This window comes from Gopherus flavomarginatus, chromosome 2 (assembly GCF_025201925.1).
Source record: "Gopherus flavomarginatus isolate rGopFla2 chromosome 2, rGopFla2.mat.asm, whole genome shotgun sequence".
Classification (NCBI taxonomy): Eukaryota; Metazoa; Chordata; order Testudines; family Testudinidae; genus Gopherus; species Gopherus flavomarginatus.
In genome coordinates, this window is record NC_066618.1 from 69309738 (window position 1) to 69334349 (window position 24612).

General features: G+C 38.2%; 1 protein-coding gene across 3 annotated transcripts in view; it reads right to left on the reverse strand.

Annotated features, from left to right (window-relative positions):
* The window catches only part of TBC1D5 (TBC1 domain family member 5), a 512051-nt gene extending 487705 nt beyond the window's left edge, over positions 1-24346 (reverse strand). For 2 of the 3 annotated variants that reach the window (XM_050938356.1, XM_050938354.1), the window contains exon 1: positions 24149-24346. The gene's annotated coding sequence lies outside the window, so the exon portion shown is untranslated. The remainder of the gene's footprint in view (positions 1-24148) is intronic. The other variant, XM_050938355.1, reaches the window with a different exon arrangement.
* Between the last annotated feature and the right edge of the window lie 266 nt (positions 24347-24612).

Below are 24612 nucleotides of genomic sequence, written 5' to 3' on the forward strand. Positions count from 1 at the left end.
GTGGAATGCTGAGTTATGTTACTGTTTCACTAACTGCAGTAGTTCCCTTTCAAAGTTTCTCTCAGTGACTTTTTCATGTTGCTGAATAAATAACACTGGAACTAGCTTACTTTTCTTGGAGGCATTATAAGATTATTTTCTTAGTCTCCTCCTCTTTGATTTAGTATACCTTTTAAGATAGCCAAAACATTGATAGATTATCTCATTCATCATCCATTATTATGTGTGTCATAAATTAGAGGAATGGAACAAAGCACTGGACTACACACTTTTTCATATTCATCAAAACAGCCACCCTCACTGGCACACAGTGAACAAGGTGGTTTCATCCACTACAATGGGAGAACTACATCAACACAAACCACTTGTATGGATGGTCTGAATTTCAAAATTTGACACCATCAAATTTGGAGCCTCTTATGGTAGCAAGGAGCAAAGATGAGTGCCCCAACATTCAATATAAAGGAGGGAAACGCTTTTGTCTGCAAAAGATGAAAATGATGACGTAGGGTTTAGCAATTCCTTCTGGTTAATCAACTGCACTGGAGCTCTGATTAAGTGGAGCCTTGTATAAAGAAATAAATAACTAAAACAAAATGCTGTGCCCCACAAAACTGAAAGAAAAATCTGTCACATAGCGATACATTTCTTTGTACTAGCCATTACAAATGGGAAACAGAAAAATTATTTAAGTATGAGAAAAAAGTAAAGGGAAAAACTTATATTCTTGATGAAGAATATTATCATCTGTGTCTAACTTATTGGCAGCATCAAGAAGAAGTTTTTCTTACAAATCAGGATCTCTCTTAAAACAAACTCGGGGAACATGCCTACACTTAAACTCTGTCACATGCAACTGGCCAGTACTGCAAAAGATCAAGTATTATATCAGATTTTTTTCAAATGTTTTCTATTTATGAATCCATTAATGAATTGATAATTCTCATCTTTTGCATTTTTGGATGTGCTGAGGCCCTCAACCGAACAGGACAGAAATATATGAATAACCCTTTCATCAGTCCATTCCCCTCCCTGGGTACTGAGTTCTGTCTTCCAGAATATCATTTATTTTCAAGAAGTGTATGAACATCAAAACCTAGCTGGAGAAATCTGAATGCTAACATACATGAGAAGTTTCTCTCTCTAACAAAAACTAGGGAATGAAATGCAAAATAATGTAAAAACCAATGTTACATTAAGATTATATATTCTTAAATAGAATAAATCATGAAATGCAGAAAGGTAATGGAGGCTGGCAAACTACTGAGTTTTCAGATTATGAGCGTCTATAAAAACTCATTTCTATTAAGACACTGTTTGAGGTTTTTAAACTCCTGAAAAAAAGTGGCTCTGAACTCCAAACCATGGGAAAACCCAAATGTCTAATTAAAGTATTCTGACACAAGGACCTCTTGTTGCCAAGTGGCAGAGTGCACAAGCATACATACGGGTACAGAAATCCCCTGCATTCACCCCTGTAAATTCCCTAATGAAAGCCAGCGTCACATCGGTCATCATTGTGAAATGTATGACCAGAAACTATGTGAGCAGTTATTTATACATGCTGAAAATTCTGTTCTCTAGGCTTTGGTCACTCAAATACAGCATGCATTGAGGAAAACTGCTCCAGACTGGAGGCACCTACCTCCCTGGTGAACCACAGTCTCTCTCACACTAGTAGTCTATTAGCATAATGAGTCAAAAGCTAATGAAAAGCTTGCAGAGACTTCTGAAGGAAATTAACAGGAAGAGGAAAACAGTGGGGAGGAGGGATGACCTGTATTTCAGGTGAAGATCAAAGGTCTGGTCTATCTGGGGTGCAAACACGTGCTCTGGCATCCTACAGTGTGTGAAGACAAACTACTAGAAGCTTAATCTTATAAAGGGGAATCTCAGCTGGCTGAAAATGCTGAGAAAAGGACTTGTAAGAGATGAGAAAAGGACTTCCCTGTAAGAAACGGGAGTATCTTGTGAATTAAGTTTAAGCACTTAAAAAACAAAAGGTTATGATTTTGCTTTATGTGTAATCCTTTGTCCCACATCTTGAAAACTGTATACAGTTCTGGTCACCCCACCTCAAAAAAGATATATATAAAAATTGGAAAAGGTACAGAAAATGGCAACAAAAACAATTAAGGGTATGGAATAGTTTCTGTAAAAGGAGAGATTAAAGACTAGCACTTTTCAGTTTAGAAAAGAGATGACTAAGGGCATGTCTACACTACCACATAAGTCGATGTAAATTACATCACTCCAGGTGTGGGAAAAAAACAACCCTTCAGCAATGTAACTTACATGGACTTAAAGAGGGGGCTACACTGTGCTATGTCAGCAGGAGACACTCTCCCGATTTAGCACTAATTTAGCGTGGTAGTGAAGACAAGCCCTAAGAGGGAATATGATAAAGGTCCATAAAATTATGACTGGTGTGGAGAAAGTGAATAAGCAAGTGTTATTTACTCCTTCCCATAACACAAGAACCAAGGGTCACCCAGTGAAATTAACAGGCAGGTTTGACGACAACGACGACAAAGAAATGCACAGTCAACCTGGGGAATTTGTTACCAGGGGATGTTGTGAAGAACAAAACTATAACAGAGTTCAAAAAAGAACTACTGTAGATAAGTTCATGAAGGATAGCTCCATCAATGGCTATTAGCCAAGATGGTCAGGGATGCAATCCCACGTTCTGGGTGTCCCTGGCCTCTGATTCCCAGAATCTGGGAGTGGAAAACGGGATGGATCACTTGATGACTTCCCTGTTCTGTTCATTCCCTCTGAAGCATGTGGCATTGGCCACTATGGGAAGACAGGATACTAGGCTAAATGGACCATTGATCTGACCCAGAGTGATCGGTTTTTGTTCTTTCTTACAATCATTTGAATCTCTGTTCTTTGATGATAAACTTATTCTTGTTTTCACTGCAAACAAATCTAAGTGCTGTGTGTTAAGCAGAGTGGTGATCCTGAGTTAAATCTTGTAAGTTGGTGTACACTATTCCTTCAGAAATACAGAATCTGGGAGTTCTGTGAGCATTCAGTAGAAAAGGAGTTGAGGACTCCAGAGCAATGGTTGGAAGATTTGGAAGTGTGTATGTGCCTAACACTAACCCGTAAAATAGGGCTTGAGTTGCCAGAGGCTGGTGGAGTCAGAGAGCTGTTCAATAGCAGGCACAGACAATACTTCCTCACACTAAGGACAGACAGTAGCAAGGTGCCTCTCAACCCTGGGTACTCCTGGAAGCATCACAACTGTATTCACTGAGAACTAATTAAAGTTGCTATGAGAACATCCGCAGTCTGTGTTTAAATAGAATACACATCTTTTGTGTTCCTTTAATGTTTTTTGCATTATATGTGTGATTATGAATATGCTTTTTGCCATGTTAGGCTACATCTCATTCTGTCAACCCTCTAATATTTACATGCCTTTAAATAAAGCAAAATCTCCCATTAAGAGAAATTATTTTACATAAAATAATGGTACTGCGTCAAGCTATTTTCTGTCCACTCTGTAACATGGAGTTTGAGCAGAGTCCAATTCATTCATTAATAGGATCAGATACTGAAGAATGAAGTTCTTACAGTGGGGAAAAACAAAAAGCATTAATAAAAATAAATTGTGTGAGAGATTTAAATTGGGTAAAATGTTTCAGATTACTAATTGTGTTTCTATAAACTGCACTAGCAACAAATATCTGTTACCTAAACTTATACCACCAAGGAGAAAAAAGTATTCTAGTTTGGAGACAACTGGAACCAGAAACAGAGTATTTTACCCCTGTTCAACAGAACACTCAGTTTCTCTGTGTCAACTCCAGATCACAACTCCTATTCACATAGTCAAATGGACACTCAAAATGGCCTGTACAGCAGCATTGTTACAGGGAGTAATTGCTGACTGCTGACAGATCACACCTGTAACACTGCTTTTTAAAAGTAATTATTGTTAACTATGTTCAGCATGATTCATTGGCTGATTTCAGTTTCAACTGAAAACAAAAATCTATACACAAAGTTGCATTTTTCCCTTTGATTTAATACATTATCTTTAGGATTACTAATAAATATTTGGAGAGCTCCAATTTATGCTTTGTAATTTCTTCAAGCTTTTTACCCCTTACTTATTAACATTTATCAAAGGAATGGAAAATCAGGGAAACAAAGAATTGTTACATATAATACTAGGCATCCATGATAGCATTTGTTAAAATCGGCGTGGATAAAAATCAATGATTTTTTTAAATTAAAAAAAACTGTTTTTTTGATAAAATATTTTCAGGAAAAAACAATATCTAAGATAGTTTCAATTAAGACATATCTTTGAGCTATAATGTCTCATCATGGAATAAGGATTATAAATTCTAATTCTATACTATAAGACAATATATTCATGTAATGTTAAAGAAAAGTTCGGCAAATGAGTTCCAATAGTTCATGGATTAGGGACCCAATCTTATGGGGCTTCAGGGGCTTCTGTATAGATTATTTAGGTTAATCTTTTTCTCTCCCCAATGAGACTCAGTGCTCAGTCTAGAAGATAACATCAGAGATGCTTAATTTTGCTGTTCTCAAACTGTGGAGTTGTCTCTCCAGAGATAACATGCTTGTTAACAACAAAAATGTTTTAAAATAAATATATAGAGGTGAGAAATAACAGACCTCAAACCTATTGTCCCTCTGCAAATTTCTGTACACAGAGGCAATCCCTTACCTCTCTCTAAAAGTGCTAAGTTTCAAAAAGTGCAATGAATAGAAGATTGTTGGGGGTGGAATAGATCTGGACAAGGAGAAGTAGTCTGGAGATAAATGTGAGAAAGGAAGGACAGGCAGTAGAAGCAAGGTGCCTCTCAACCCTAGGTACTCCTGGAAGCATCACAACTGTATTCACTGACGCTGTAAAAGTGAAACTGAGCAGCATATTCCAGAAGTCTTAGAGTGTAGCGTTCATTGATTTGAGATCTCCCATACCATTCTCTGACTAGAAACAGAAACCTATAATGGCAGCAGGCTGTAAAAGAGACCCAGTTTGGGAATATTTTAATTAAGTTCTCTACCTCTGGGTAAGACAGACATGCGTGCAAAATTCAAACAGTGCAACAAAGAAATGCAAGGCCTGATTGCCCGAATGAAACATCATGAGAAGTGTTCCTTCTCAGGAGGAAGCTGCCTTGGAGATGATGAAAGGAACATGTCTGAACACGCAGGATCTTCAGGTTGGTAATCTTTTTTAATTCATACTTCTTTCATGAGGACTGCCTGTCTTCCTTCTGGACTATTCTTGAATTCTCATGTTTGAGCAAAAATATAGTTGTTACTCTATGGTACTATCATTTTACATGCAATTGTGATAAAAAATAAATAGCTGAAATAGGCAAAGCCTGCTTTTACAATTTCATTTTTAAAGTAGTACTGAGCGTCAGTGAATGCAATGAGTAATAGTAAATGAGCAGTATGGTAATAATAATTAAGTAACTGCATTGACTTATTTTGTTTAGGAGAATCCATCCTCAACATACAGGTTTCTGAAAACTATCCACCTTCAAGATCACCATCATTTCCTATAGTTTCAGAGTTATCTGCCAATGATAGTGTTTCAGGCACATCATGTAAGTCACATAGCCACAATATATCCACTGTAACAAAAAGAAAAAAAATCTCCACCATCCAGAAACAACCACAGATAAGTTGGTGATAAGAACCAGCAGATTACAAAAAGAGGTAGTTGATGAAAAAATTGCCCGGTTTGTTTATGCAACAAACTCTCCTTTCCGTATGATTGAGAACCTACACTTCATTAACATGGCTCAGTCATTAAGACCAGGATACAGTCCACCCAACAGCGCAGATGTCATAGGCAAATTGCTGGATAAAGTGTATGAAAGAGAAATTGAGCACTGTGCAAAAGGTCTAGAGAGTAACATTGTTAACCTGAGTCTTGATGGGTGAAGCAGTGTCCACGATGATCCTGTTGTATGTGCTTGTATGACAACAGAAGAAGGGAACGTCTTCCTTACAGTAACAATTGATACATCAGGAAATGCACACACAGCAGAATACATACAAAGTAGTGGCAGTAAAAGCTATAAGAAACTGAAGAAAAATTCAAATGTCTAGTATGCAGCTTGGTCACAGACAATGCTGCAAATGTATCCAAGATGAGAACAAATTATTTAGAAGAGAGTCTCAAGCTAACAACATACAGTTGCAGTACTCATTTGATGCACCTCCTAGCCAGAGATTTCAGTGTTCCAGAAATAAAGGCTAATGTTGCTGAAATTGCAAAATACTTCCATAACAACCACTTTGCAGCAGCTGCTCTGAAAAAAAAGTGGGAGGAACCAAGCTAACTCTCCCACAAGATGTGTGATGGAACTCAGTAGTGAACTGTTTTGAGCGCTATATCAAGAACTGACGTAATCTGATGACAGTTTGTGACCAAAATTGTGAAAATATAGATGGTACTGTCATAGCCAAAGTTCTCAACATTGGGCTTAAGAGAAATGTTGAACACATGCTGAGTACCCTGAAGCCTATTTCAGTAGCAGGGAAATAGCTGTTCTATTGTTGATGCTGTTGAAATTTGGAACAAACTCAGTAAGATCTTAAAAAGAGAAATATGCAGTGACAGAATTAAATTACAAGCATAAAAAAAACAAATGGGACAAGCACTATCTCCAGCTCATTTTCTTGCAAATATTCTCAATACTCAGTACCAGAGTCAAACCTTAACTGCTGAAGAAGAGGAGTTGGCTATGACATGGACATCCAGCAATCATCCCTCCATAATTCAAACTATAATAAACTTCAGAGCTAAGGGTGAACCATTCAAGAAATGGATGTTTGCTGATGATGTTTTAAAGTAAGTCACACCAGTGAACTGTTGGAGGTCACTTAAGCACTTGGATTCAGAGACCATTGAAGTGATAATCTCAATTTTAACAGCAGTAGCTTCTGCTGCTGGTGTAGAAAGAATATATTTTCCTCCTTTGGACTAATTTATTCCAAATTGAGAAATTGTTTGGGACCTGAAAAAGCAAGAAAGCCTGTTTTTCTTTTCCAGATTATGAACAAACAGGAAAATGAAGGTGAAGATGACTGAGTTAGCTGCAGAAGCCAATATTTTAAGTTTCTCACATTGACTTGGTTGACATAGGCGATTTAATATTTCATTTAACTATTTTAGTTAAAAACAATTTTAACAAAAACAAAGCTGATTTTAAAAAACTTGAATGTTTAGCTAAATTCAAAAAGTAATATGCTTGTTTTATTGAAATATTATATGTTTGCTGTTGAAGAAAAAAAATCCAGAACACAATCTTGTTTCAGTTAAATAAAACAACGTAAATGTCTGTCTGGTGATGTTCTCCTAATACAGCATGGCAAGAAAATCCTCCAAATATTAGTGATTAACCTGTTAAACTGGAGATAGTTCACCTCCCAATGACTTCATAAATATCTGCTTCAATCACCTTTGGTAAATGAAATAACTAAACAATCTTCATTTTCTAACATAGCCGTAAAACTAATCTGAAAAGTTTTCAAATAAATCACTTTAAAAATATATAGTGTGTACCTTCTAAGAATGAAACCTACATCTATCTCGGAATTGTGACGAATATGTATTAAAGTTCTAACAACCAACAAGAATGCTTTTATGTGGAAATCCATGATTAAATCAAGTCTTTTAAACCAAGTCTTTTAAACCCTGGTTAAAATCTTATAAGTTCCACTGAGTTTTTATAAATGATCATAACAGTTATGTTACACATTTTTCCAGTTCATCAGGGAAAAATGTTTTGCCACAGAGGAAAAAGTTTTTAATGCTTCACTTTATAGATGGACAGCAATCTTGGCCAGGGGAAGGGGGCAGAAAAAGCTTTACCTCCTCCTCTCCCTATAGACTTCTCTGTTGCCTTACCAAATTATTGAAAAGTTGGCAGCCCAGGCACAAAACCTGTCCACCTTTTGAAGAAAAAAATTAATGATATTTTACTTGACCTTTATTATTTCCCAGGTGAACAAGCAAGATGAATTTTGCTAAGCTTTTCTAATTTAACAAAATCAGTTTGCTTTTAATATCTATATTAATATTTACTCTACAAATGTGTTTTTAAAATGTGAACTGAGGGCCTACTTGCAACGGTATGAGACTGGTATAGCGTGAGCTGTGTAAGTTTCCTCAGATAATTATGTGAATGTACCTCTTTCTCAACTTGAAATAGCCAAGCTATTCTGATTTTGGGCCTTTTAAATAGAGATCACCACCACCAGTAAATTATGTGGTGTCCATTCAGGAATAGATTAAGATCAAACTCATTTAATTAGAAACTAAATTTGAATTCAGGACTCTACTAGCTTCTATCACTCTCCAGGATTTTTCAGTAAAGATGATGAAAGGAGGGAAAACAAAGAACATCCCCTTTCTTCCTTTTAACAGCCAAAGAGGTTGGAGGTTTTGTATTTATCATACCCACTCAATGGCGAATGTCCCATAGTAATTCCTAGGACAGAGGTAAAAATACAAGAGCCGTCCTCTTTTCCAGCAACAGTGGAAAAGAGGAGGCTTGGCTTCTCACCTGCATGCTACCCCTGAACACCAGAGAGTCCTTGTTTATTCAGTATTTGGCAAAAATTTTCAGTCCTATGAGAGTGAACCAGAACATGAGTGTATGTGTGACGAGTAGATGGGTGGGGAGAGAAAGGATTGCTGAAACCAGGTAAAGAAACAAAATAAGATAATGAAAGCACAAAAGATTTTTCGGGAGGGTGGAGAGGGACAAAAATATAGAACTGTGGAGGAATCCAATATAGGGAAGTGGAATGGACATAAGGGAGTGTACATATTCTACCCCCATTACTTCTCCATGATTCTGATCAAAATTGTATGTTGCTCTGGATCAGCAGCAACTAACAATATTCCCAATACCAGTGTGTTTAGTGAGAGACACACATGGGAAAGGGAATGAAGGGATAGGCTGACTGGGGATGGGAAGAAATAGGATGGTGCAAAACGAGTGACTAGACATGGAAGAAGACATAAATGGTGCAGGGATAGTCAGCAACTGGCAAGCAGTTGGATGCCAGCAACAGTTGAGGGCAGAACCAGAAGATATGAGGAATGAGAAGGAACCCCTCTGCAAGGGACAGCATGAAGCAGAGAGGATAACTCCCAAAGAACAGGGAGTGTAAAGAAGTAGGGAAGAGGGTTCTTGGAGGAAGCCCCCAGTTCAAAGCAATAAGCACCAGATGAAGGCAACTTGGGATCGAATATGAATGGACATTGACCTCACACCGCAAAACCCAACTGTCCCCTTCCCTGACACTACTTTCTTTCATGTCTCACTACTAGAAAAGGATTCTAAGCAGCTGGCAGTTGTGAAGTCTTAACAAGCCTGGAGCCAATCCAGCTTTGAGTCCACTAGGCCGACACTCAGATTAGCTTGCTCATCAGGAGCAACAGCCGCATAACTCTGCCTTCCTATGTGGGCTCCTTTTGCACAGAGTTCAGAAAAAGTGTATAGAGAACCCAAAAGGAAGTAGTAGCACAGATATGTCATGCACTGCTAGTGGGGTTATACTTCAAGTGAATAGGTGAAAGCAAATAATTTTAGTAATCTTATTTGATAAGCAAACTGTTCCATGTTCATGTGTACAATCAAATCTTACTAAAGCGACATGGTTTAATAACTATTAAACAAGTACTATTAATTTAGGAATCTACTAGACACTATAAACTCAAAGAAAGGGTGCTTGTTTACGCCTCATTATAGTGTCAGTGAGTCAAAGAACTAAACTTAAGCAACAAAAGCCTGACAGGGCTGGCTGCATTTTTTTCTGTCAAGCACATTGAACAAAAAAGTCAAGTCTCAAATAATTGCACTGATCATTGACTACATATATAAAATGAGTCAGTTTCTTCAAATCCAAATGTAAAATCTTTCCCAATGCTCTGAGACATACTCCACCTTTCTTCCTCAATGAATTTATTGATGCCAGAAGTCATGGTGTATTTGTGGAAATTCTTAACTTTAGTGGGAAAAAGTTAAGGTGAACATGTAAGACCAAGGCCTATGAACGTCAGGATCAGAAACCAGTCTATGATACTGGTTTAACCTACTAGCCTTACTTTTATGATTTTGTCACTTAAATGCCAATGTCATTAATAAACAAGATTCAAAATATTAACTGTAAATTAAAGTTTTAGCCACTTGCTTAATTTTTTTTCTTGCATCCCTCAAAAAACTACTCCAAAGACTGAATTCCTGCATTTATGCGTACTCTGATTCTCAGATGAAATCTTTGGCAAAATTTTGATAGCGTCCTTTAAATGTTTCAAAATCAGATACTTCCCTGAAACAAATGCTATCTAAATTCATCCTGCTAAAAAGGTAACATCCATAAAATATACTGTTGAGATTACTACCATCAACTCAAACTTAACAGCAAAACATGATTTTTCCTACAAAAATCTCCTCTCCCTAATCCTCACAAATTCTCATTGTGTGCATACCATCATCCTGTGAGAGTCTTTGAGACCTATAACCCAAGGAGTCACCTGAAACTCCCCCTAGTCCCCTTTGTCTTCACACCTCCAGAGAGCATCCCAGTCTTACAACTTCATTCATTACATTTGTAAGATCTGCATCTTCCTTGGTCCACATGGATAAAACCATCAGGCAGGTCTTCGCCACTTCTACTTATTCTAACCTTTTCCTCACTAGCTGCCACAACACCCATTTCACCCCATTCCTATTCCTAAAAAAATTGTAGACACAAAGATAATTATATCTCCTGGTCATCACTCGGACCATCTGACTTGCTCTCTTCAAATTCTTCCCTTAGTTCCCACAGCACATCAAGCTCAAATTTCCTATAATCACTTTCAAGGCCCTATATAGCTCTGACCATCTCTTCTTTATTCTTTAGGAAATGCATGTATTGTTCATTCAACCTTTTTCAGTAGTATTCCTGCTACTACTTATTTGAAATAGAAAAACTGAAATGGATTCTATTTTTTAAATCTCACTGCATTTGGAACAAAATATTAACCTGTAAGGCAAATAACTATTTGGTACACATTAAAACACATTTCAACTACCACTGCCTCTACACCAAAAATCAATAGAAACATATAAACAATGAACAGAAACAAAGGCAGAAGCAATGAAGAGAAAGTGGCTTAACTTGATAACTGCCTGGTATGCTCCACACTCACCCTCCCTCTCAAGCCTCTTAGTAAATATATATTGATTGTAATTATATTGAACAGTTAGTTCAAAGTTTATTTAAATGGTGGCTTTTCAACTGCTGAAGTCAGCAGCAATGCCATTCATGACTCCATGCCTATGAGAACAGACCCATTTTCCCTTCCTGGAACAAATCTCAAACAATCTGCAACCTAGAACGGCAATGTTCGACTTCATGAACTAAGTGCTTACTCAGCAGGCATCCAGAAGGTAATGCATTACTCCACTTAACCATGCTAGCACTATTACCATTTTACATAAGAATCCATAACAACAAGTGTATGTTTGACATACTGCAAAACATATGGGCAAACAACAGATATTTTGTCTGACCCCTGTCAGGTCAATTAATTTCCTTATCAATGACAATGTCACGAGAACAGCAAAACAAGGCAACACAGAAAAAAATGATCTCCAATACTGGAGAAAGCCTATGGCAACCCAAATGTATTCAGTGAGATGAAATGTCTAAGTTAAAAAACAAACTGTGCAGAAGTAATTTTCTATTCCTACCGTACAAGCTTCATCTTTTGAGTCATGTATAGTATCAAATGCTGTACTTCACAGTAAACTAATTTTATGAAATCATATGGTTGTCAGAAAGAGACAGTATTATTTTATTTATTATTTATAAGGCACCTATCCAGAGCTCCACTCCATTAGATGAATTCATTTCATTTTAACCTTATGTTTTACATGCAGTATAAATGACTATTTTTAAAAATAGCTAATGAAATAATCTAAATAACAAAATCTAAACATGAAGCAAAGTCAAATATAAACAGCAGAAATTATGTCCACACAAGTTTTATACAGTGTAGTTTCTAATCTTTCATATTTTTTTACCAAGGCAAAATACATCACCTTAGAAAATGTAATCAAATGTTCTTTAACATTACCTTCAGGGTCAAAAGCAGCACTATATGAATACCAATCTCGAATGATACTGCAGGAAGAAATTTGCTCAATTTTCTATTCACATGACAAAATAAAGTAAATCAAGACAATTAAATCATTTAAGATTTTTGACAGGATAGGTGTATGCTTAGTTATTGGCATTTGTATCTCCATTTCCCTGCCATCCGCAATCATTTTTCTTAATGTTGGATCTAAGATTCCAGAGATTCCTGGAACCAACATTCCTGACTTGTTTTCCGTAACAATTGTTTAAAGTGAGTAAGCTGAAGAGCTGTAAAACTGAAATGTGCAAGCTAAATTTCTAAATAAAGTTAAGTCCAAACATTAAGTGCTCCAAGATTTCTTATTACTGTAAATAATCTGAAAACTTTACTGATCGCTCAGCTCTGCTTTTGAGAAAGAACCATTTTACCTGCTGTAACAAAGCTGTCTGATATAAAATTTTGTTTTTCACAATGAAGCAGATCAATGAATATTTGTGACAGCTGGTGCCTTGACTATCTAATAAACCAGAATTAATATTAAACTATTATAATTTTGTTATTGCATCTATGCAGTGTATGTTATCCAATCAGAGAGACACTCCTAAAACAGGAATACTCAGACACCAAGTTGGGATGAAGACTCTTCAATTGGATACAAAGCGTCAAAGGTAATTATGTTGACTTTAATTAGTAATTATGTGTAAAGTATCCAATTTGAAAGTCTAAAATACACATTTAAAGCATCTTTTAAAATGGGCATATAAAAAACCTTGCCCTGCACACAAGGGTGACTTTATAACCAAGTAGTGGAGCTAAACAAAATAGGTATGGACTTAATTAAATCTGTAGTTACATGTAATTGTGTAAGGATATTTGAATTAAAGGCCAACATAATACACAACAAGCTAATGAAGACTTAACACCTGGGCTAATAAAGCCCTCAGAGAATTAAAAACAGAGGGCTTCTGGCTACACAAGGAGACAAGTCAAGGCAAAACTGACAGCCACTGACCATGGGCACAGCTTGATCAGTCATAAAAGACTGAGACAGATGTTAAGACACAACATGCTGCTATTAGGAGGGACAGCAGCTTACTGCTATGTAACATTTTCAACTTGCTAAATCAACAGATTGTTACTAAATTCAGACACAGCTATGGTTGCTTATCACAGGAATAACCTAACACTTTATTTTTGGTAATATCCTCTTAAATTTAAATTCCAAAAACTATGTTAAGGTAGCCAATATTGGTAGTAGAGACTGAAAACTACGAAAAGGAAACCCATCTTTAATTCCAGAGAATGCCAAATCAATGGGAGAGGAAAAAATGTGAGCATTGTCAAAGGCAAGAGAACTGGGGAAACCCCAGTCCCAAGAGGAGCAGCAAAGAAGTTAACACGTCAGTCTACACCCAGACAGCCATAATATTTGTTGAATACTGCAGCTAGGTACAGTGATGAATTGTTAGAAAACAAGAAAGTTGTGCTGGCTGCTACAAAAGCATTTTGGAATTAAAAGTATATTTCTGTTCTTGAAAATTTCAGCAAAATAAACAGCAATATAAATTGGTGTAACTATTATCTTTACCAATCAAAATCCTTAGCTATATATTGAAAATTGGACCCAAGTCAAACGACAGCTATTTTATTCCTGTCCCTAATACCATATAATGATGAAATCATTGAAAATTGTAGCTCAGGGCTTTGAAAGGTAATTTTTCACTGACTTGGAAAAAACCAGAATTAGTACTCAATTTTTTCATTTACTTGGAGGTTAATTTGATTACTGATGTTAGGAGTAGTCTGGTCATAGCAAATGAGAGATGTTAGTTAAAATGTAACACTTTGGCAATTTAGGGACCCACAGGCAGCTTGACTTTTTTTTATTTTTTTTTAAACTAGAGGGGAAATATATACAATACATAGCACAAACACTGCAGAGTAAGTCTCAAAGTCTAATGTAATAATTAAAGCACTAATGCCGATTGGTTTTATTCTGTTAAGTGAACAGAATGTTTTTGAGAAGTGCTGGATTGAAAGTTCTCTGAGCCCTCTATCCCTGTCAAACACATCATTATCTTCCCTGTTCCTTCCTCAGGCTCAGCTCCTGCTTTTGCCCTGCACATTCAGGCCATGTCCAAACCCTGTTACCTCTTCACCCATATAATTAAGATCCAACCTTTTCATTGTCCACACAGTTAAAACTCATCTCCAGAGTTTACTACTGCAACTTCCCCCTCTTTAGTGTAACCTACATCAGTTTCTCTCCAATCCATTCAAAATGATGCCAGTAAGATGATCTGACCAGATCACCCTACTCTTAAAATACTTCCATGGCTTCACACTTTAACAAGAAAATTCAACTTTATCTAGTGATCTCCTTTAAGACTCTACATGTCTCTGCCTCTCTGTACCCTAATTCTCTCTCTCCCCTAGCCAGCTCCAAGATTTTTTTTAATAATCCCAGCAGCACATGAATGCCCTCTATGAGATGGTTCAAAAAAGCCTTATTTTTATTTATATCCCACCACAAGGCCTACTTCTTCCATGACACCTACAATTAGCCAAAATCATCTACTTGTTTATCTTAGAAAGTACTCCATCATGCTCTGCACTTCAGTGATTAACTATGTAATAGTATTGATATGACATCTGTCCTTCCTCACCCACACCTCACTATTATTTACATTATGGTATCACGTAGGCACCCCTCTGTGCAAATACAGAATAAAAGTCTCTGCCCTGAAGAGTTTTCAAGCTAAATAGACAAAGCAGACAAATCATTAATGGAGAAAATATAATATGCAAGCACAATGAAAAGTGTGATGGTCAGCAAATGTCACGTTAGTGCTACAATTTGTGTTTTGTTTCAGTGTTTTACTGTGGGTTTTGGGGCATGATTAAACTTTTTGGTTGGGATTTTTTGGGAGATGAGCTAAAGAGAGACAAAGGAAGAGAGGGGAAGGAGATCATGCAGATTTAGGCTGAAAAAACAACTGAGGAAGGAGGTGGGAGGGAGTTGAAGTGAGCAGCCAAACAGCAAAGGAGAGAGAAAGTCCAGAGTAAAAAAATGTAGAAAGCTATCTAGCATTGACAACATCATCAATGTCTGAAAGTCCCTGCAGCAGCTGCTCACCTCTGGTCCTGCCAGCTGCATCTCTAGGCAGCCCATCCCAGCAGTTTCTCTTTCTTCTTCAGGCTCACATGGCTGGAGCTATATAGACTCTGATATCCTCAAAGTGGAGGTGTCCCCTGAACAGTTCTGAGTTTAGGTTACATGGGGGGAACGAGGGTATGAGAGATAATTAACCCCCTTGTGTCCTATCTCAACTTAGTTGTGAGCTACCTCAATTGAGATTACCAACAAGGGTGACAGTTAAAACCATGGTCAGATGCCAGCTACAGCAAGTAGTAGTCTAAGAAAAAAGTTTCACTGAACAGCTATAAAATGGCAATGGCTTTCACTCACTATTGACCTATTTCAGATTTTAATTTCTGATCTATAGGTAAAAAGCTATGTACTGTATTCCAATTCCAGTATCCAGAGCTCAGAAAAAAACTGACATGATTAGACCAAGGACAAAACCTACTAACCTGGGAGAAAAATACCTGTACTGCTATGCCAACCAAGGTCATACAATCCCACACCATATACTAATTAGGGTAATAAAAGAGTGCATTAAATTTTTGTACTGGTTTTACACCACTTTTTCTTTATTACAATAAATCATGGCGTATCTTTTCCCGAGTTTTCTTCAATGTCTGTCTCCTCTTTTGCCCTCTCCCTTGCCCTCATACCCTTATTTACTCTTTCTTCTCCAGCTTCTTCCCACAAAGTCTAGCTAAAATATAAGTTTCTCTTCTTACCCGGATCTGGCAAACTTCCAGTCTTGGAGAGGGCTTTATCCAGTTGATTCACTTAGATTATCAAATCCCAATGGTACAGAGTCCTGTTTGACAGGTTTAGGATTATTCTCTCCAGAATCATCTCCTTTCACTAAAGCAGTGGCGTGCATACCATTGCTACCAGAATCATATGCAAGTTCAGCTGGGTTTGGAACCAGGTTATGTCGTCACTTGTTTCTTCTGTATTGGGGACCTTAATCAGTCTCAACTGGGCATAATTTCAGAGTGCACCTATGTCCAGTGATCGTAGCTACTATTGTTCCTTGCTTTTTCCTCATCCAGTTTCATCAGGACTGATTCCCCTCCAACTCACACTTCATTCTAATGGGCAAAGTTATCACAGACATGAATTATACACATGCTCTCCTATACATGTGAAGGTGTAGTCCACGTGATAAATTTAGCAGTCACCTTTGACCACCTCAGCTACTCTCTGCCAACTCTCCCAGGATTTAGTCTAATCTTTCAAATAGCTGCCATTTAAAAAAAAAAATGATCTGACAAAAATGTTTTCAACTCGTCTCTCCAAATACGGAATTTCCTTCCGAAGTTGCATCTGCCCAAGTCCCATGATGAGACAGATTCAGCCTGGGGCTAAGAGCAGCTTTTCTATCCTTAATGTTATAATTTAAAGTATGTCATTGTGGAAATATGTAAGTAAGCTTGTAGGCAAATTCATAAACCAGGGAAGAAGGAATAAAGTAACCAACCACTACTTAATCAATCTCCCTTTCTTTAAGGCAGGTTTCATTATTAAGAAGATACAAAAAACTCAAAATAATACAAACACTAACCAGCTAGAAAGAGTGTATACAAACCACTGATTTCTTTCAAAAAGTTTTGCAATGGCTTTGACAAGCAGAGTGATATAAATGCAGTTCTCTTTAATCACAGTAAAACACAAACTTCCTGCATGTAACATGTTCCTCTTCAGTGCTGTCCACTGTTCTTTCATCAGACTAGGAAATGAAAGTTACAAGAGTCCAGCTCTCTGAACACTTCAAAGAATAGATTCTTTTAAATGTTACCTGTTACCTTTTTTCCAGGAAGAAAGTTAAGTTAACAAGGCATAGGCAGGATAAGCGTTAAGTGAAAATGAGTGTCTACAATTAGAAAAAAAAAACACAATCAAATTCTTGGCCTGCTAGTCTAAACAACTGGATGCAGTGTGCATAAAGATTCAGGGATATTATGATGAACTTCAGGTATCACCACAAGCAGCACCTGCTTTGTTTTCTCAGCATACAGAAGTGATATAAAAAGCCAAAGGAAAAAAGAAGAACAGATATATTAGCTGAATGTATTAACTTCCCCCCCAACATAGGTTGAGGCCTAAAGGAGGAAACAGGATGTCACTGACTCATGACTAACTGAAAGTCAAGCGAAGCACCCATTTTCAAGTAACCATGTCCAGTATTTGGTTCTATGTAGAGATATTCTATATTTTTGGGGTGGAAAGGAAGTAGGCACAGAACTTTCTTTACTAACAGCTTATTTCCTAATTACTTTGTGTTCACTGAACATAAAACAGCCCCACTTTCCAATACCCCCAGCCACTATCATTCCAGTACAAAAGACTTGAAGAAAGCAGGGCAGCCAAGATCAGGCATCAGTACTGTTCTACAAACTAAAAACAATCCCGACTAAATCTACAAACTAAGGGCCAAAATTTCTTCTAGACTAACTCCATTGACTTACATGGCTTTATTCTAGCAGCAACTATGTTCCTAAACACTTCTTTGCATTCTTCCTGAATGCACTAGTACCAACTCCTCATTCTGAGCCTGCTCCTTCATTATATTTCTGGAGTTTCTTTAAAAAACACCATTATTTAATGTGTTTAGATTTTAAAGTTTGGAAGAGAAAGGACAAACAATAAATCAAGTGACTTATCAAATATTTTGGTTCATGCTGGTGGATTGACTCTGGGATGGGATATCAAGAGTCCTGGGTTCTGATTACAGCTTCATCATTGACTTGTTGTTAGGCCTTGGACAAATCACTAGCCTCTCACTGAAAATGATATTCACCTTCGTTAAGCACGAACATTTATAGATGGAAAGCACTAAAACACCAGTAAGTATTAATCACATGAATAATGTAGAGAAAATTCTTTGCTCATTTTTGACTAGCCTGTGATCAAAGACTAAAAAGTGGCTATGTAGAGATGGCACTTTAATACTCAGATTTATTCAAGTTGCAGTCAGAGGTATACCAAACAGAGCACATTTATATGGGAACCATTATGAGATTAACATAAAATCTACAATGCCATTTTTACAAGTTACTTTTCAAAGAAGATCTTATAGAATTACTTAATGTAGTGTAGAAGTGTACAAAATAACTGTCTTACAGAAGATAATTTAGGTAACACATGCATCCTCTGTAAACTGAATAGAAATAAACCCATACTGCTTTCTGCAAAGGAAAAATCTTCCTTCTCTAATCTACAGGAATTCTTTAAATATATAATCAACAAAATAGTGGGTAAAGAAGAAACACTTTCAAAAAGGCCTCTGACAGTATTCCTCATAACAAGGCTGTTAAGGAAAATTAAATATGATATAAGTAGTACATTACTACTATAGAAAAGAATATGGCTTATAGATACAGAAAATGCATATGGACTATTTTCAGCATGGCAAAAGGTTAATGGTGGGGTTTCTTACAGCTCCATACAGCAGAACTGGCAGAAAAATAAAATTATTTAGATTAGTCAACACTACAGAAGATTGAAGAACTTCAAAGATATCTACAAAACCTAGATGAATGGACAGCAGGATAGCTGATTAAATTTATTGTTGACAAATGCAAGGTAATGCATACTGGAAGAAATAATTTAAATTACTCATATGTATTGCTGTGTTCTACATTTCTCTAACCATTCATAAGAGCTGAGCATTATTGTGGCTAGCTAAATAAAAAACAAGAACTTAGTCATATTTGTAAAAGGGTGAGATATTTGGATAATGAAAACATCCACAGTACAGAAGATGTATATTAAAAAGAAAAAATATTCTAAGAGATGCAAACTTTCATGCTTTAGGCCACATGCCAACTAGTATGTTATAGGAATTTGTTGAAACCTTTGCTATAGCCAACTTATTCTACAGTTATATATTATGGGGGGGGTTAAAAATTCCTTTGAAACATATGGTTTTGGCCACCATTGGGGACAGAATACTTGTCCAGATGATCAACAGTCTGATCCAGCATGGCCATTCTGATATTACATGGAAATAAAATTAAATTATCAAAAATATTTAGTAACAGTTCTAGAGGGTCCATTAAGACCCCATGCCTTTCTTGAAATGTAAGTCCAATCCTGTTTTAACAAATAACCATATTTATTTCTCCCGGTAAAAAGAAAAGGCTACTCTCAAAGCATATATAAAGAAAAGTTATATACTACATAATAATGGGCACGTTTATCAAATATGTGAATTTCATGCTAAACATAGTTCATACATTCCTAGTTTAGGGTTATCAATAACTCAGAACCACGGTAACCTGAATACTTATGGATCAATATGCTAACTCAGTGGTTCTCAAACTTTAGCAACCTGAGGACCCCCGTTTTGATTTAAAATTTTTCACAGACTCCCAAGTCCCTCTGCTCAGCCCCAGGCCCCCGTCCCCGCTCCACTCTTTCCCCAATACCCCACCCTCACTCCACTCTCTCCCTCCTAGCGTCTCCTGCACATCAGGGGAACAACTGTTCCCTGGCATGCAGGAGGCACTGGGAGGGAGGGAGGGAAAGGAGTTGATCAGTGGGGCCCACAGATCCCCTGGAGTACCCTTGCGGACCCCAGTTAGAGAAACGCTGCGCTAACTAACAAATCCTAGGCAGGGGTACTGGTGGGAGTATGTTATAGACAATCAAATCAAAACAGAGAATAGCTGAATTACTCCTTAAACACTTGTCCATAACATGTGGCGGGGGGGTGGGGGGGGGGGGAATGTATTGCAATAAGAAACACATGCTGAAGGTCTCATTCAGCCAGTAGTAAAACATCATTTGAGTGTCTAAAAATTATAGGTGATACTTTTCTAACACAAAAGGTAAAGCACCACACAAGGTAACTATTTTGTGATTTATAACAGATAAAGATAAATTAATCACCAAACTGGGAATTGGCAAGGGAGCAATGATAATTACTTGATTACATTAACAACAGGGAGCCCAGTGGCACCTTAAAGACTAACTGATTTATTTGGGCATAAGCTTTCATGGGTAAAAAACTCCACTTCTTCAGATGCATGGAGTGAAAATTACAGATGCAGCCATAAGTATGCTGACACATGAAGAGAAGGGAGTTCCCTTACAAATGGAGAACCAGTGTTGACAAGGCCAATTCAATCAGAGTGGATGTGGTCCATGCCCAATAATTGATGAGGAGGTGTCAATACCAAGACAGGGAAAATTGCTTTTGTAGTGACCCAGCCACTTCCAGTCCCTATCAAGCCCAAGTTAATGGTGTTACATTTGCAAATGAATTGTAGCTCTGCAGTTTCTCTTTGAAGGCACTAGGGACACGAGATGAGGAAGAGTTGTTCTAAGTCAGCCATAAAAATGTTGGCATCCTGTGGGGCCAGGAATGGTAATATACAAAAGCCAGTAGGAAAACACTTCAATCTCCCTGGACATTCGATAACAGATTTAAAAATAGCCATACTTCAACAAAAAAAACCTTCAAAAACAGACTTCAACAAGACATTTTCACTCCATGCATCTGAAGAAGTGGGTTTTTTACCCATAAAAACTTATGCCAAATAAAACTGTTAGTCTTTAAGATGCCACTGGACTCCTAGTTGTTTTTGTGGATACAGACTAACTCGGCTACCCCTCTGATACCTGATTACGTTAGATACGGTCAAAGAGAGGACAGACTAAACCAGTAGATATTAAATGGGAAAAGATTTAGTTAACGCAGATCTAAGGTTGCCCAGTGGTAGCTCGTGCCCTTCCAGAACGTCAAAGTTAGCAAAACTCAAATTTCTGAAATACAGAATTAAAGTTAATGTCCACAAAACCTTAATTCTGCCCCACGCTTGTGCTGCAATAGCCATTTTCGGAATTATTTGTATGCATACCAGCTGTATTCCTTGTGTTAGCTGTACTGAATCATGGAGCTGGAACAGGTTGGAAGAGCTCTGACTGTGAGATGAGGCTATCTGGGGATTAGTTTGAGGGGCATCATGTAGATGTGACTGTGATATAAGGAGATCTGGGTCTGAGTCCCCACAAATGTCATCTAAAAAAGAACTGCATATGTACTTTCAGGTTCCAGTCTGCATCATTTCAATGCAGAATTGTATAGATTGTGTCAGTAGCCATAGGTACAGTCAGTAGTGAGGTTGGATATAAAAGCAGTCTGTGGATTTAATGATGGGTAGGAGAAAGTAGACGTTTAAGAATCTCTTATGTTTAAGTATGAAGGGGTTGTAAAAGGGTATAATGTGGTTGTTAAATTTAACAAGTGTGGTCTTCTGCTGAGGGAGTAGGCACAGCATTTGAGTGTAAGGCAAATGCAGGTATTGCCTGTCCACTACAGCGAAAAGGCATAGTGCGAGTCTGTGTGCTATGGGCATTGTGGTGTATTGCTCAAAGAAGGCAGAGCATTTTCCTTAATTCTCAGAGCATTTTCCTTAATTCTGTATTTCCTGGTTTTCAGAAGTCTGAGTTTTGCTGAACTGAACATTCTGGAGGGGCACAAGCTATCATCAAGCAACCTTACCTCTGTTTTAAGGAAGATTTTTGACATTTAATTTCTGTTTAAAAACTAAGAAGTTTGTTGGTAGGAGTTAGTGGTCATTAAGCCATTTGCAGGTCCCACCTTGGTTTTCAGCTGATATGCTACTGTGACTAGATAATAATCAAAAGCCATAGCTTTTAACAGTGCTTTTCATCAGTATAACTCAAAGAACTTTACACCAGTATCCCCATTTTCATTTAACTACTCATGAAAACATAAGCAGCAGAAGCAAAGACTCAAGCCTCTCACTTTGGAAGCAGGGTACGGTACTAAAAAGGGTACAGAGTCTCCGCCCTACCTTGTGAACCAACAGAGAGCCCATTAATAGCTTTTTGAAATAGCTTTTGCCTTCAATTGATCTATTTGTAGCTTCATTTGAATTATGAAGTCATCGCAAAGTATAAAAAATACGCGCACACACACCCTGCCACATGTGTATGTCTAACAGATGACAATTACTCTGTTTTCATTGGCTCAGGAGTAACTGAAGTTATTAACTTCGAGAATGAAGCTGTAAAAATAATCAAATTCTTGAGACTACAAATTCTTCAGTACAGGGGGTTTCTCCCTCAGCACTTGCCTGGAACATTCTGGGTGCCATCACAATATAAATAATTAATCGAAAAGCCTGCTGAAAATTGATCAACCACTATCAATGAACTTACATTCCACTTCGTTTCTTTCACCTATGTACTTCAGAGGGACAGCGGCTAGAGCCTTCCGCTACCAAAATTGGAGATTTCCTTATTAGGTGAGTCTTTAGAAATACGTTTAACAATGAACCTCTCAGCAATAACAGCAAGCCATACATTTGTTATATTTTCAAAACACAAACTGGTTTGAAAAAAGTAAAAGGATTAGGTTCCTTTCTCTGTGGGCCATTATCAAGGAATATAAAATCCCAACCAGCCAAGCCCCAAACATAACAGTATGTGATGACTCAAACTGAGGTATGCATACATTATATAATGTGAGGTTACTAATTCCACTTTATCTCTCTACATTTTTAATTAAATATTTTCAGTGTCAACAATGTAGACCAGATTTGCTTGGAAAACATTTGTAGGGGGTTTTTTTTGGCCTAAAATCCTTGACAGAGATAATACAAGTAAACAAATAACTACTGTGTAATAAACAGACCTAAAAATAACATCCATCAATTAGCACATTTTATAAAAGCAAAGATGATGGCCACTCATATAACAATGCTTTTCTGACATAGAGCTTTTCCTCCATAAATCTCACAGGTAGGTATTATTACCAATTTTTGCCATGGGGGAAAACGGAGGTACAGAGAAGTGTATTTCACATGTCACATAGGAGGCAAGTGGCAGAACTGGGGAAAGAACCCATGTCTCCTGGCTCCCACTCAATGTTATACCCACATGCTTCTTCCCTAACATAAATAAATGGTTTCTAAACGTTTACAAACATGTACAATCACAGCACTAAGGCAAGGTGCCAATATGGCAGCAGTAAAACTTTTCCTAGGATTAGTCCACAAAGGCTCCATGATGCAAAAAAGACACAAGGATCTCCAGCTAAACCAAACTACTTATGGAGATATAGTATAGCACTCTAAGAGTATACAGCAGTTTATAACAGTTGAAAGTATGCTAACAACAGTCCTTGCCTTGAAACTTATGCTAAGTAACTCAAATTACTATACCCTAGAGAAGAAGAAAACAAATGTGAAGGGAACAATTGAATGTCTGAAACTGAGCTTTTTAAGGCAACCGACTGATAATTAGAGTGAACTGAAACCAAAAGGTGAAAAGAACAAGGATGGGGAGGAGTGGGGCTTAAGGACAGGAAGGAAAAACTAACTTCTGTGAACTATTTATAAGGAATTGGGAGGAACGCTGAATTTTTTTAACTTCCCAAGATAGGAATGAAAACAAACAAAAATGTCTCTGTCTCTCTCTCTCCAAGGAAAAAAATCTGATGGCAGATCATGCCCCCTCCTCCCCATCCACTTCCACAGCCAGGAATGAAAAGGAAACAGGAAAAAAAATCTGCTTGACACTGTCTACTCTCAACTTGTAATAAATTAACTGCCAGGCACCGATCAATTCCCCAAAATGACCCTGAGGAAGTTTCTGAGAGGCGAGAGAAGGGCAGCCCACAGCAGTTCTAGCATACAGGCCTCACCGCCACTTCCTAGCGCTCCTGCTGCAACTCAGTGTCAGCTGGGGGATGAGAGAGGTATGGGGTGAAGGGGTCAGGGAGGCTGGTGAGTGGAGGGGGGGGTCACTTTTATTGCAGGAGGCTTGGGCGGAGGCGAGCAGTGGGTCAGGCTGGGGGGGAGGGTAAGATGCTCTAGGGCTGGTTTTACCTGCTGCGGCCGCTGTGACACGAAGATCTGGCGCAGCCTCTCTCCCTCCCCCCTGTGCTGCCCAGACCCCAAACCCACGCCGCCCGGCAGCGACCCGCAAGGGAAGCGGGGCAGAGAAGGGGAAGGGGATGGGCTCTACCCGCACACAGACGTACGTGCGCGCGCGCGTAGCACCCCCCACCTCCCGCACGCAGGCGCCCGGGCTGCAGGGAAGCGGAGGCCGCCCACCCCAGCTGCAGGAGCGCGCCTGCTCGCGCTCGCCCGGCCCGACCCCGTTGTGGGCGGGGCCGAGCAGCGCTAGGAGAGGGAGGGCCAAGGCCCGCGCAGGGCAGGGGAGGGCGAACTGTGAGGCTGGAAGCTCGGATTCCCAACCGTCTATTTGCAGAACGCTGATTACACCTGAGGCCCCGCCCCTTCTATGAGGCCCCTCCCGGCTTGCTCTATCCTCCTGCCCCACTCGCTGT